At 42.0% G+C, this 13,817-nt stretch overlaps 1 long non-coding RNA gene and 2 pseudogenes across 1 annotated transcript in view; 1 reads left to right on the top strand and 2 right to left on the bottom strand.

Annotated features, from left to right (window-relative positions):
• The window catches only part of LOC147574725 (uncharacterized), a 33,914-nt gene extending 25,603 nt beyond the window's left edge, over positions 1–8,311 (top strand). The window contains exon 4 of the long non-coding RNA XR_015243462.1: positions 8,135–8,311. This is a non-coding gene — a long non-coding RNA (uncharacterized LOC147574725). The remainder of the gene's footprint in view (positions 1–8,134) is intronic.
• On the bottom strand, positions 1,097–1,806 carry LOC112868621 (glucosamine-6-phosphate deaminase 2 pseudogene; annotated as a pseudogene).
• LOC112868762 (U2 spliceosomal RNA) lies at positions 1,968–2,081 on the bottom strand (annotated as a pseudogene).
• Positions 8,312–13,817: the final 5,506 nt, after the last annotated feature.

Below are 13,817 nucleotides of genomic sequence, written 5' to 3'. Positions count from 1 at the left end.
GAAGAAGGTACGTCAAAAAAATGCCCTATACATATTTTTTCAAAAGGACATAAACTATACTTTTCAGCACTGTCTTCTCTTCAAATTTCCTTGACCAACAATATATAGCAGGACTTTAATGTCCAGATGGCATTGTAGGAAGATGGCTACGGCAGTCGTGTGCAGAAAAGCATGTATGTAATGCAGATAAAATATAAAGATATTATTCCAAAATTAAAATTGTCAAGATAGTCAATTCATATCTGAAAGTCTTGTTGTATCTTTATATAATTAAAAAACATAAATCTTGTATATTGTGCCTCAAGAGTCATGTCTTGAATGGTACTTGAAATGCAGAATCTCCACCTTTAAAATGACAGTTGACATTTTCTACGCAGGCAGGTATTTCATTTCTGTGCTGTTTTATAGACTACTTTTAATGAAGTTGGTTTTTAAATAAAATGTTTATGATAAACAGCTTATCGGTTATGAGAACCAATGACTTCTTCTAAGCCCTAGTGTAAAATACATGCTTTCCAAATATGGAATGTTTATTTCATTTTTAAATTAATTTATTTTTTAAGAGATAGAGAGCAAGGAGAGGGTCAGAGAGAGAGGGAGAGAGGGAGAGGATCCCAAGGAGGCTCTGCACTGTCAGTGAGGAGCCCCGTGTGGGGCTGGAACTCACAACTGTGAGATCACGACCTGAGTGGAAATCAAGAGTCAGACGCTTAACTGGCTGACCCACCCAGGCGCCCTGGAATGTTTAATATATAGATATTGAACTTTTAAAAATGGCCATCTTAAGGGGCACCTGGGTGGCTCCGTTGGTTAAGCATCTGACTTCTGCCCAGATCACGATCTCAGGGTTCATGGGTTCAGGCCCCGCATCGTGCTCTGTGCTGACAGCTCAGAGCCTGGAGCCGGCTTCGGATTCTGTGTCTCCCTCTCTCTCTGCCCCTCCCCTGCTTGCACTCTGTCTCTCTCTCTCAAAAATAAATAAACATTTAAAAAATGTTTTTAAATTCCCAGTTTTATTATACTGCAAAGCTGAAATTCATCTACTTCTTACAAAAAACATTGTGTTCATTCAAGCAGGACTTTGCTCCAATCTTCTTCAGTTTCCTTCTACCATATTCTATAGTGGACCTACAAGTTTATTGTGCACATGCATTAAACCGTTAAGTAGTTCACAGTTTTAACTCTTAGTTCTGAAGTAAGTAACATCTTCGGGGGTGCCTGGGTGGTTCAGTTGGTTAAGTGTCTGACCCTTGGCTTTGGCTCAGTCCATGATCCCAGGGTCATGGGATGGAGCCCCACATTGGGCTCTGCACTGAGCGTGGAGCCTGCTTGGGATTCTGTCTCTCCCTCTGCCCCTGCCCCACTCATGCTCTCTTTCTCTAAAATTAAAAAAAAATTAAAAGAATAAGTAAAGTAGCATCTTCATCGTACACAAATGTAGTTCAGAGATGATGCTGGAAAGATGATATATTCTACCTGTGACTGACTCCTTCTTCCACTGCTGTGCACAGACAGCACAAATGCCTTGTGTATGCCTATTAGGAGAATGATTACCTGCAACAGATCTATTCCGCCAGCTTTTATTTTCTTTTCAAAGGCATCACATTCTGTTTGTAAGTTTGCAGGATTCCCATTCCCACAAGGGTATGAGCTGTTTTAGGATCAACATCAATATGCTTTTAAAAAGGTATTCCACACCTACGATTGGGAGACTTGAGGACAATGGGTGGGAAATTCTACATATTCATCCACATTAAATGTCTCCGTATATTTAAGAGAGAGGTCTCCATTCTGGTCATTTCTCATTCTGGTCATTTCTCATTCGATGCTCTGTTGGTTTTTGGTTTTGTTTCTGTGTTGTTGGAGGGGGGGTGAGTATAGTTGACCACTATCAGGCTTTTTTACTAATGATGTATACTAATGATGATACGTTAGTACACCTGGGAGACCAACTCACTCTTCTGATGCTGGAGTGGCAGGAACCCCTGATAACTTTTCAAGAGAGAAAAGTTGATTGTGCATTATTAAACTGATAAGAGCAGATACTACACTTGATCTTAGCCAAAAGGCCGAGAAGCGATTATCGTGCATTATTAAATATTCAACCGTGTTGATTTCCTTCTCCCTTGGCAAGAGTTGTGAATGATCACGTACACAAACACCAGCTTCTGAACTTCCAGTGACTAACACAGTAACTTGGATAATGCTACACTTTTGGACACAGTTGTTGCAGGGTCCCCGAGCACGAGAGTCCTTGACACTCTGTATGGCCGCATCTTACTAGGTTTATTTAAGGAGCTCGGGGACAGGACCCGCGGGCAGAAAGAACCGAACTTTTGTTGTCTGAAGCTGGTAGTTATACACTTAGTACTCAAGTGGGAGGGGATGTGCAGGGAGTATCCAACCATAAATGTCTTCTTTGAAGTTCTACTTGTAAAACCACTTCCACAAGATTTTTCTGGTGTTTCTCATTCCGGTCTATATTAAGTATTGGTGAGATATACAGGCAGTCACGAGACCCCTTAAGAATGTAGCAACCCGGATGCATCTGATCCTTATGGGAACTATGCAAGCTATGGGTCAGCCTTCCGGGCTTAAGGTGAACATTTCTCTGCTTCGATTCCTCACCACAATGACCCAAACTCACGTGTATACAAAAAAAAAAAAAGATGTCTCTTTCTATTTTTAAAAATTAAACTGCTATACTCTGTTCTTAACCATGATGATTTTCAAGCTCCTTTGTGCTGATACAATGTGTCAGCAGAATAGCCCAAGATGATGAGTCATTTGACAGTGAACCAGATCTAGAGAGGTAATCTGCATGTCATTCATTAACAGAGGGTGCATCAAAATAACCATACTCACTTTGTATTTTTCTTTCATGCTGTCATTGCCAACAGAGGCCTGAGATTATCTCACAGCCAATCACTGGGGACCACTGTGTTTGGGGATATGAAGAATCTGGCACGGGCAGACTGACATCACAGTGTGGTAGGAATTGCTACCACCTTATTTTTATTTCACATATATATTAAGAAACACCTGCTTTAAAAGGGGGGTGGCCACTTCATGAGTTTAAGTCCTGCCTCAGGCTCTGTGCTGACAGCACAGAGCCTGGAGCCTGCTTTGGATTCTGTGTGTCCCTCTCTCTCTGCCCACCCCCCACCACGCTCTGTCTCTCTCAAAAATAAATAAATATTTTTAAAAAATTTTTAAGGGGGTGGTCTCTCTTTACACAAAATATTCTAATTCAAGGACCTAAGCGCCCCACGTAGTAAATGGCCTAGAATACAAGTTCAGTTTCAAACACTTGAAAGTGGGGCAAAGGGGCCTCCTTTTCTCTTTAGGATCACCCCTGCCAACCTTGCTAAACTACCATATTGAATTTCCTCAAAGCAAGGGAAAACAAAAGTCTTTTATATTGCCATGTATTTTTAAACCAATGGCTTCTTTTGCATAGTTCCGTTTATTGCATAATTAAGAAGAAAAAAGACTATTCATACCAAGAGGAAAATTCTTTTGAAAATGTTGTTGCAATCTTGTAAAATACGGCATATTATGGAGAAAAAAGTTTTCTTTTCAATAAAAACAATAAAAAAACTGATTATATCTTAATATAGGCACTCTAATAATTTTAGAATAGTCTACATAAAATCTATATATTAGGTTTAATGAAGTGAAATATATCCTGGAGAGATGGAAATATACCTTTATATTTTGTTCACATTCCTCACAAAGGATGTGGCATTTTTGAAGATAGAACAGATAGAAAATGGAAGCATACGTTTAAAAAAATGATCTGAGGCAACTTCACGTATGTTGAAATTTGTTTTGCTCTGCTGTTATTAATGGGCACAGGCAAATTTAAGCCCTTAACGCTTATGTATCTCACATGACAGAAAAAATACTCAGAGGCAAAAATTAATCATATAATAAAAATAAAAAGCTCTCTGTCTTAATTTCCTTGTTTAAAAAAATCTCAAAGCTAGAGGCACATTATTAAAAATTGTAACTCCAAAGACAGAAGCCTTGACCTTTGCCTGGTAACAACTCATAATACTTACTGCAAGGAAACTGAGGCATGGCCTGTCAAACCTTTTAATAGGTTGAAAAATCAATGTGAAAAAAATTTTTTTAAGATTTTTTATTTTTAAGTAATCTCTACACCCAACGTGGGGCTTGAACTCACGACCACAAGATCAAGAGTTACGTGCTCCACCGACTGAGCTGGCCAGCCACCCCCCCAAAATATTTAACAACCTTACCCATACTTGCTAACTGCATTTTTCAGAAAAATTTGAAGTGTCACTAAATTTTACAGGTTGGTTTTTTCTATTTAGGTAAAGTCTAAAGGGACCTGTACCACTTCCAATCTCTATTTTAGTTGTTTTTGTTTTTGTTTTTTTTTTTAATGTTTATTTATTTTTGAGAGAGAGAAAGAGGGAGGGACCGCTAGAAAGGGAGACACAGAATCTGAAGCAGGCTCCAGGCTCCGAGCTGTCAGCACAGAGCCCGATGCGGGGCTCGAACTCACAAACTGTGAGATCATGACCTGAGCCAAAGTCGACACTTAACCGACTGAACCACCCAGGAGCCCCATGTTTTGTTTTGTTTTGAAGTAAACTCCACACCCAACATAGGGCTGCAATTCATGACCCCAAGATCAAGAGTCATGGTGCTTTACTGAATGAGCCAGCCAGGTGCCCCCTTTTCTAGAGTTTTTATTTGGGGTGCTCATTAAATTGCTGCATTGTTGGAGTGCATCACCTTCTAATTCAGTTCCTTCAGCTCCTTCTGGGAGGCAGGCGGGAAGCATCTTTCTCTGAAAAGGTTGCACGAAGCCTCACTCCAAGGCATTCATTTAGGTAGTGCCTTAATAATGTTATGATATGTGACTTGTTCTAACATGTTTGCACATTTGTTAATCCATTTGATTCTTAGATTTTTAAAATGCTTAAGTAATCTCTACATCCAACGTGAGGCTTGAACTTACAACCCTGAGATCAAGAATTGTGTGTTCCACAGACTGAGCCAGCCAGGCACCCCTCCATTTGATTCTTATAACAATCCTTAGGTAGTGAAAACAGTTGCTATTTTCCTGTTTTATCAGGTTCCAGAGTTGAATGAACATCTCCAAGGACACAGAGCTATTAAGCAGTGGAGGCAAGCTTTGAACTCCAAATCTTTGTGACTCCAAATCTCCAGCTTTTTCTTACAACCTTAGGGCAAAATGTTCTAGATCCTTTTGGGGGAAGGGCTTTATTATTATTATCATGCTGGTATAATTGACAAACAACATTATATTAGTCTCAGGTGTACAACACAATGATTTGATATTTGTATACATTGTGAAATTCTCATCCCAGTAAAAACCAGATCCTTTAATAAGCAAACTCTTACTGCTACCAACCCTCCCCACGCCTGGCCAAACTCTCCTACTGCTGGGCCCCAGCAGTGGCTTGCTGGGTCACAAGGAAATATAGGAAAGATAGGCCGGTCTAAGTTCACTCTGCTCCCTGGTGTCTTGGCAGTTCGGTGTGTATGTTACAGCTTTACCTCGAAGGAGCCAACTTTACTAAAGTTTAAATATATTAGGACTGGGGCGCCTGAGTGGCTCAGTCAGTCACACATCTGACTCTTTATTTCCACTCAGGTCACGATCTCACACTTTCTGAGATGGACCCCCACATGGAGCTCTGTGCTGACAGCACGGAGCCTGCCTGGGATTCTCTCTCCGTCTCTCTCTGCCCCTCCCCTGCTCGTGCGCTTGCTCATGTACTCTCTCTCTCAAAATAAATAAACATGTAACAACAACAAAAAAGAACCGGGGTGCCTGGGTGGCTCAGTCTGTTAAGTGTTCGATTTCAGCTTAGGTCATGATCTCACAGTTTGGGGGTTTGAGCCCCGTGTCGGGCTCTGTGCTGACAGCTCAGAGCCTGGAGCCTGCTTTGGATTCTGTGTCTCCCTCTCTCTCTGCCCCTCCCCTGCTCGTGCTCTGTCTCACTCTGTCTCTCAAAAATAAATAAATGTAATTAAAAAGAAAGAAAGAAAGAAAGAAAGAAAGAAAGAAAGAAAGAAAAGAGAAAGAACCTATTAGGACCATCTGTTGCACAATTCCCTCCCATCACCTCATCACCTTAGTAATCCACATGCCAAATAAGCAGAAGTTTATCAGGAAAGATTACAAGAAAGTGCTAAGCAAATGCAGCCTCTCTTCCTAGTTCCAAAGTTATCTCTCCGTCTCAGCTGGTGCTCCCTTTCCTGCTGTCTGGCGTCTTGTGATATTCAGCTCTTGCTCATGAGCTCTGGAAAAGTCCCAGATGGATCCCAACACTCTCAGCATTTGGCACCAAAGGTCCCATTTGGGTTTTTCCATGACTTTACTAATATCTGGCCCTCTTAGATAGGAATAATGCTAACATTACATAAATTGCTACTGGTAAAAAAAAGAGAGAGAGAGAGAGAGAGGAGAAAAGAAAGGGAGAAAGAAAGAAAGAAAGAAAGAAAGAAAGAAAGAAAGAAAAGATGTCTGTTCTGATAGATTGCATAGTTTTCAGAAAAAGATTGCCAATGATCACTTAATGACCCTTGTGATTATAGTGAGAAAGAATAAAACTGAATATTTTGGGGGTGCCTGGGTAGCTCAGTCAGTTGAGCATCCGACTTCGGCTCAGGTCATGATCTCACGGTCTGTGAGTTCGAGCCCAGGATCAGGCTCTGTGCTGACCGCTCAGAGCCTGGAGCCTGCTTCGGATTCTGTGTCTCCCTCTCTCTCTGCCCCTCCCCCGTTCATGCTCTGTCTCTCTCTGTCTCAAAAAAATAAATAAAGGTTAAAAAAAAATTGTTTAATAAAATTGAGTATTTTTTTAATGCCAGTCAGTGTGCAACAGTTTTACATGCATTATATCATGTAATCCTTATAGTCACTTCATGAGATAAATATTATACTTATGCCCATTTTACAAATGAGAAAACTGAGATCCAGAAAGTTACAGTAGCTTGCTCAAGCTCACTTCATTTGTAAATTACAGGGCTAAAATCTTCACCAAGGCTCAGAGTGGCATTTTGGTCATAAAAGCATTGTTCAGGGAGACAAAGGAAGGACAGATGGGCCAAGGGGTGACTCAAGTAACCACTGACTTCCTTCCTTCAGCCTAAACCTGAGATCATCTGTATAAAGCTTCTGTGATTTGATAGGAAACACGTAGGACCGAAGATGAATCATCAATGACTCCTCATTGTGTTAGGATTGGGTAGTTGATCAAAGTATTTGTTGTGCGGATATGTAAAAACTGCCCCCTAAGAGGATAGTTTTCTGCTTCGCGAATCAAATGCAAGAAGCGTGCAGAGCAAACGCCGTGGTTTAGACTGCTACCTGTCATGGTTTATTCTCTCTGCCCTGTAGAAGTGGATAAGAATACATTGATTCGTTATTATTTTTAGACAACATGTTTACCTTTCCATAGTTGTGCTTTAATATAGCAAAGAGGGTGGGTAACCTGTTTTCATGGGTGGCCTTATCTTGGGGTCAAAAGGCTCACAAATGCACATATGTTATTTCTTCATCCATTTTGACCAATATTATTGACTCTATTCCCTGTGCTGTATTTTCCATTTCCATGACTCATTTATTTCATAACTGCAGATTTGTCCCTCTTATGTCCTTTTTATCTATGTCACCCACGCCCTCACCCCCCTCCATTCCGGCAACCACCGGTTTGTTCTCTGTATTTGAGTCTGTTTTTCTTTTGTTTGTCCCATCCATTTACTTTTAATAATGAGGTGGGGGAGGGGAAGTGTTCTGTACTGTTCATTAGGTCTCGGGCTCTTAGGGAGGCTGTGCCTTTTGGACTGTGAACTTCGCAAGTGTTTCTCTCTTTTTTTGTCTCCTCTCCTTAGGTGGGACAGGATGACCAGAAGGGGCTGGCGCTGGGTATTTCTTCTCTCCCGTTTGGAAAACTAGAGCTGGTTGGAATTGGATATTTTCCTTTCCCCAAGTCACTGGGGCTCTGATAAAACCCCAGCAGGTTAGGCTCTGGTCAAAGAGTCTCTCCTGAGGGCAGACCCTGTTAAGAAGGAAATGATCTGATGTATTTCAAAATAGTTTCTTTTTTTCCTCCCCCCTGCCTGGTAGAGCTCCAGGACGTCAAACATAGAAGGATGGGGGTCCTCCTGATAACTGACTTCCCTCAAGTTTTTATCTCCTGGACTTGTCCATGCTGAGCCTCTCGTAATTCATCAGTGACAGTTCAGCTTTCCCTACCCTGACACTGATTTCCCATGGAGGTTTCTGCTTTGGTAAGTCCTCTGTATCTACCTGTCATTCTCTCCAATTTGGGGGTGAAGCATAGAGTGCCTATATGAGCAGTCCCCCAGAAAAATCTGCGCTAATGAGCTTTCTTGGGAGACAACATCTTACATGCGTTGTCACAACTCATTACTGGAAGAATTAAACATGTCCTGTGTGACTGTACTAGAAGATTCTTGAAAGCTCACCAGTCTGCCCAGTGACTTCCATTCTCTAAGGAATCTAAAGAGAATTGTTGATTTTTTAGTTTGCTCAGCTTTTCACTTTTTATTGGGATGGAGTGAGCATTTCCACGCTTCCTAGAAACAGTACTGGACAGCAGAAGTTCTCAAGCATCTTTTAGAAATGAGAAATACTGAGACTAAAACCTGTTCCTTTTCTTCCTCTGTCTGTAGATTTATAGCAGCTGTAATTACCAGTGCAAGAATTGATTCATAGAGGAATCTGTATGTAGTAAGATAATCTTGATGTAAAACATATTTTATGCATGTTAGATGCTAGGATTTGAGACATTACAATGTAATAGTAAACTGACTTCTGGAGGCAAATATACTGTGATACTGGCTCTTGCCATATATGATCTGTAGGGTTCTGAGCAAGATATTAATGTATTTGAGTTTCAGTTTTACATCTTTTATTTATTTTTTTTTAATGTTTTATTTATTCTTGAGAGAGAGAGACAGAGACAGAGAGACAGAGCATGAGTGGGAGAAGGCCAGAGCGAGAGAGGGACACAGAATCAAAAGTAGGCTCCAGACTCTAAGCTGTCAGCACAAAGCCCGACGTGGGCCTCGAACTCACAATCCGTGAGATCAAGACCTGAGCCAAAGTCAGACACTCAACTGACTGAGCCACCCAGGCACCCCTGGTTTTACATCTTTTAAAAGTGGGTAATACATATGAATATAAAAGTATAGTATAAATATTGATTTTTATTTTTTAAAAGTTTATTTTGAAAGAGAGAAAAAGAGAGCATGCATATGAGTGGGGGAGGGACAATGAGCAAGAGGGAGAGAGAGGATCCCAAGCAGGCTCTGTGCTGTCAGCACAGAGCCCAATGCGTGGCTTGAACTCACAAACCACGAGATCATGACCTGAGCCGAAATCAAGAGTCGGATGCTTAATCGACTGAGCCACCTAGGCACCCCTATAATATAAATATTTTAAATACATATATAATGTAAGTAGGATAGAACAGAAAAATATAAAATATAAACATGTAAAATATATTTTAAGGAGGCTAATAATGCCTGTATACAGAAAAGGGTTAAAAGACATATGGCATAGACAGACATAACACTGAGAATGCCCTGCCTGCAAGGTTGGCCCTGGGTTGGCACTTGGGAGGTTGGGTTTGGTAAAGGTTCCCCCATTGTCTTTTTTTTTCAATGTTTATTTATTTTTGAGAGATAGAGAAATAGAGCATGACCGGGGGAGGGGCAGAGAGAGAGGGAGACATAGAATCCGAAGCAGGCTCCAGGCTCCGAGCTGTCAGCACAGAGCCCGATGCGGTGCTTGAACCCACCAACCGCGAGATCATGACCTGAGCCAAAGTCAGATGCTTAACCGACTGAGCCACCCACGTGCCGCCCCACTATTGTCTTATTAAAGAGTCGTTCACTGTGCTGAAATTGTGCAAATGATATGGTTTTCGCTGCACACCTGGTTTCCTTCTGGGAGTCTGGACTTTGAGTGTATGCTAAGCATAGACTGCCTATATGAGCAGTCCCCCAGAAAAATCCTGGGCACTGAGTCTTCTAATGAGCTTTCCTTGGAGACCACCTCTTACATGCATTGTGACAACTCATTACTGGAAGAATTAAACATGTCCTGTGTGACTGTATTAGAAGATTCTTGAAAGCTCATGGTTTCCTCTAAACTACACCCCATGCGACTTTGCCCTATGCTGATTTTTCCTTGAATCCACTTACTGTTATAAATCATAGCCATGAATGCAAATATACTGAGACTCATGAGTTTTCCTAGCAAATCAGTAAGCCTGGGCGTGGCCTTGCAGACCCCTCACACAACCTTACTTTATTAGATTTTTCTAGCCAATTAAATATGATTATGCTTCGCATAATATTATAGTAGTAAATAATAATAAACACTAATAAATGGCAACTAGAAGTATTATTATCTTGTGATAACATGGTGAATTTGAATCTTATGCTAAAGGACATGGAACAGAAAAATGACACTAGCCAACCTTGAACTTTTCTGAACATTTTCCAAAGTGGATTCCCCTAAAATAAACATATATAAACAGTAAGCCTTTATTTATAGTAGAACAATTAGGACACGGGATTATTGCTGGGACCTTTCTGCTAGACTGGAGTCAATGAAAACTTTACTCATTTCAGCCAGATAGATACTCAGGTATCTTTTCTGAGTGTGTGGGGAAGGGAAATGGAGAATTGTAGCATTCTGAGCCTTTGAGAAAATCATTTGCTCTCCCCACTTCCTCTGCTTAAAAAAATGCAGTGTATTAATATCTGACGAGAACCCATGTGAGATCAAGATATAAAGACAACAGGATACACTTTTTTATTTTCAGGGTAGAACTCTCATGCCTGGCTAATCAACTAGAAAGTCTGATATTTGCATGCCGCAGAAGGAAAAGATCCTAGATGGTTTTGGGGTTTGTATTCTCTAGCTTTTATTTACCCAGGCTTGGTTTCTACATGCAAATTGAAATGTTTCTGCTGGGTCTGCCAGGTTTTAACCACCTTCGTTATCATGCTCGTCACAAAGGATGAAAACTTGAAGGCATATGTATTTTTTGGTTATTGCTGCAATTCTTATACTCAGTGACCTAAGAGACTGCCAGGTTTGGGTGGGATCTTGTGCAGGGAAGTGCTCTGCATCAGGTCCAGGGTAAGGACTGAGCAGCCCTGTCACTCAGGCCATCTGATCCTGCAGACCCCATGACGTTGGAACTATCAGCGGTAGGAAAGAGGCTGCCAAACCCCGGTGGGGGATTGCAATTCAGGGCCTTGCGAATTGAGAGCAAGGCCATGCTATCTGCAGTAGAGAATCGGCAGAGAATCTGCCTTTTAAAAATGACTCCTGCCATGCTGTAAAGCTCTAGTTGAGACAGAAGGCCCGTCAGTGATCACCGAGTGATCATGCAGTGAAACTCCTCCTCATGAACTGGGGCAGATCAACCAAGTCATAAATCAGGGGGTCCTGGCAGGAATCCATCCTAAAATGAAGATGCTACTTCCAGAATTGAGAATAAGCAGGACCAGAGGGTACAAGTAAGCTGCATGAGCAGTATATCGCAGACCCCACGCCCCGATCCCTCCCACTGTTTCCTCAGTGCCCCTCCTCTGCTCATGCTCACGGCCGGCCGTATGGCGGGCATTCTGCATGACCAACCAAAGAATGAGAAATGGGTCAAGTTTGTTTTGCAGACGGGTCCACCCTGCAGGTGCGTGCAAGCTAAAAATGCATGGTATCCTTTCTACAGACCCCTCAGCAGCCTTAAAATACAACGGCAAGGGAAAATCCTCCTAGTGGGCAGAGCTTTGAGGGGTCCACTTTGTGTGGAAGAGAAGTAGCCTGAGGTTAGAATATATATGACAAATGGCCTGGCCAGTTGACCAGGGGTCTGGAAGGAAAAAAGAGATCGGAACGTTGCAGACAAGGAGGTCTGGCATGGGGGCATAGGAGTGGGCATGACACGTCAAATGTTAACATCTCTCAGAGAGCATCTGCAGAAGACAAGTTAAACAACCAAGTAGAACGACCTGGTCAGTTGACTGACAGCCAGTCCCTGTCATTGGCCATTTCCGTGCTGGCACGATAGACACATGAAATCAAGTGGCCATGGTAGTAGGAATGGAGACCAGGCAGAGAACAAGCATTACTGATTTCCACTTACCAAGACTGCCCCTGATGGATGTCCAACTACCAGCAACAGACCCTAGGGAAGAGGTTGACTGCACCGGGTCCCTTTTATCCTGGAAGTGCCCGCAGTTTAGTCTCAGGAATAGGTACATATTCTGAGCCTGGGTTTGCCTTTCTCTGCATTCTGAGCCTCAGCCAGAACCACTGTCTGTGGGCTTACAAAGAGTTTAAGTCACTCGTATGGGATCCCACGCAACTTTGCATCAGCCCGGGGACTCAATTTATAGCATAGGAAATGTCGGAGTGGGTCTGTGGTTGTCTTCTCACATACCATGCCGCCAGAAGCTGCAGTGTGGAGGGAGTGTTGGAACAGCCTGTTGAAGGCACAACTTGAGGACAGCTCAGAGGCCATACTTGGAGAGGGTAGCCTGTGCCAGGATTCTCCACTGGGAGAACCTTTAAACACCACTCTGTATCTCTGACACCATAGGGTCTGACAGATCATGTGGCCTGGTTGCAGGACTGCGGGCACCACCACTTGGACTTGATACAGACCTGGGCCTCACTCAAGGCTGGCAGCCTTTTGTGTCACTCAGTATATGGTTCAAAGCCTTACCTCTAGGTGTGCAATGTACTGCCTTTGGAACCCAAAGAGGCCCAAAAGGCACTGTGCTTCCTTCTTCACGGTAGGAGATACAAGATGAAATACCCCTTCAAATATAAATTTGGCAGGCCATGAATCTTCACAGGGTTTCTCCCTCACCCTCTCGATCACTTGTGTCTTACCAAGGCTTCTGAGGCCATCCGGCTCAATCAACACAATGTCACAAGTGTAATAGATCAATGGGATGTTCTGTGGTCTGTTAAGATGGTCTAGATTTCTTTGGACTATATTGTGACGAAGGAAGGTTAATACAACGTTGACAGGGAGGACACCTGGGTGGCTCAGTTGGTTAAGCATCAGACTCTTGAGTTTGGCTCAGGTCATGATCTCCTTGTTATGAGTTCGAGTCCTGTGTCAGGGTGTGCGCTGACAGTGAGAAGCCTGCTTGGGATTCTCTCTCTCTCCCATTCTTCCTGTACCCCCCACTAAATAAATAAACAAAGAAACAAAGAAACAAACAAACTTCAAAGAATATATATAACACTGAGGGAAAACTATCAATGTATATTGTTGTCTATTACATGTGAATTCAAATGGTTTCTGGTCCTTCTTTTCTGATTGGGATAGAAAAGAACACATTTGCAAAATCAAAATCAATTTTCATTGTCCCAACCATTGAAATTATTTAAAATAATGACATAGAAATATTTTCAGAGTGCTTCACGAATGGTGATTGTCGTCTGGGATATTTACAGATGGCCTATACAATGACAGGTGGCATACACTATAGCCAGTGTCGTGGTTGGAATATGAGGGCTTTCTAGGGTAAGTGAATATTTGGAGAGAGGGCAATACTGTCTAGAAATTCAGGGTTTAGACACTTGGTGGCTATATCCAAAGCTGAAGTAGAATATGGACAGGAATATTGACAAAAGCAATATAAAACTGATCAAGTATACAAGCTTGATCTATGGAAAGATATCCTTTTTTTTTTTTTTTTTTTAATCCCAGTTAGTTAGCATATAGTGCAATAATGATTTCAGGAGTCGATTC

The sequence above is a fragment of the Puma concolor genome, chromosome D4 (genome assembly GCF_028749965.1).
Source record: "Puma concolor isolate L17-30 chromosome D4, mPumCon1.1.hap2, whole genome shotgun sequence".
In the NCBI taxonomy this organism is placed as follows: domain Eukaryota; kingdom Metazoa; phylum Chordata; class Mammalia; order Carnivora; family Felidae; genus Puma; species Puma concolor.
This window is presented reverse-complemented; position numbering and strand designations above follow the sequence as displayed.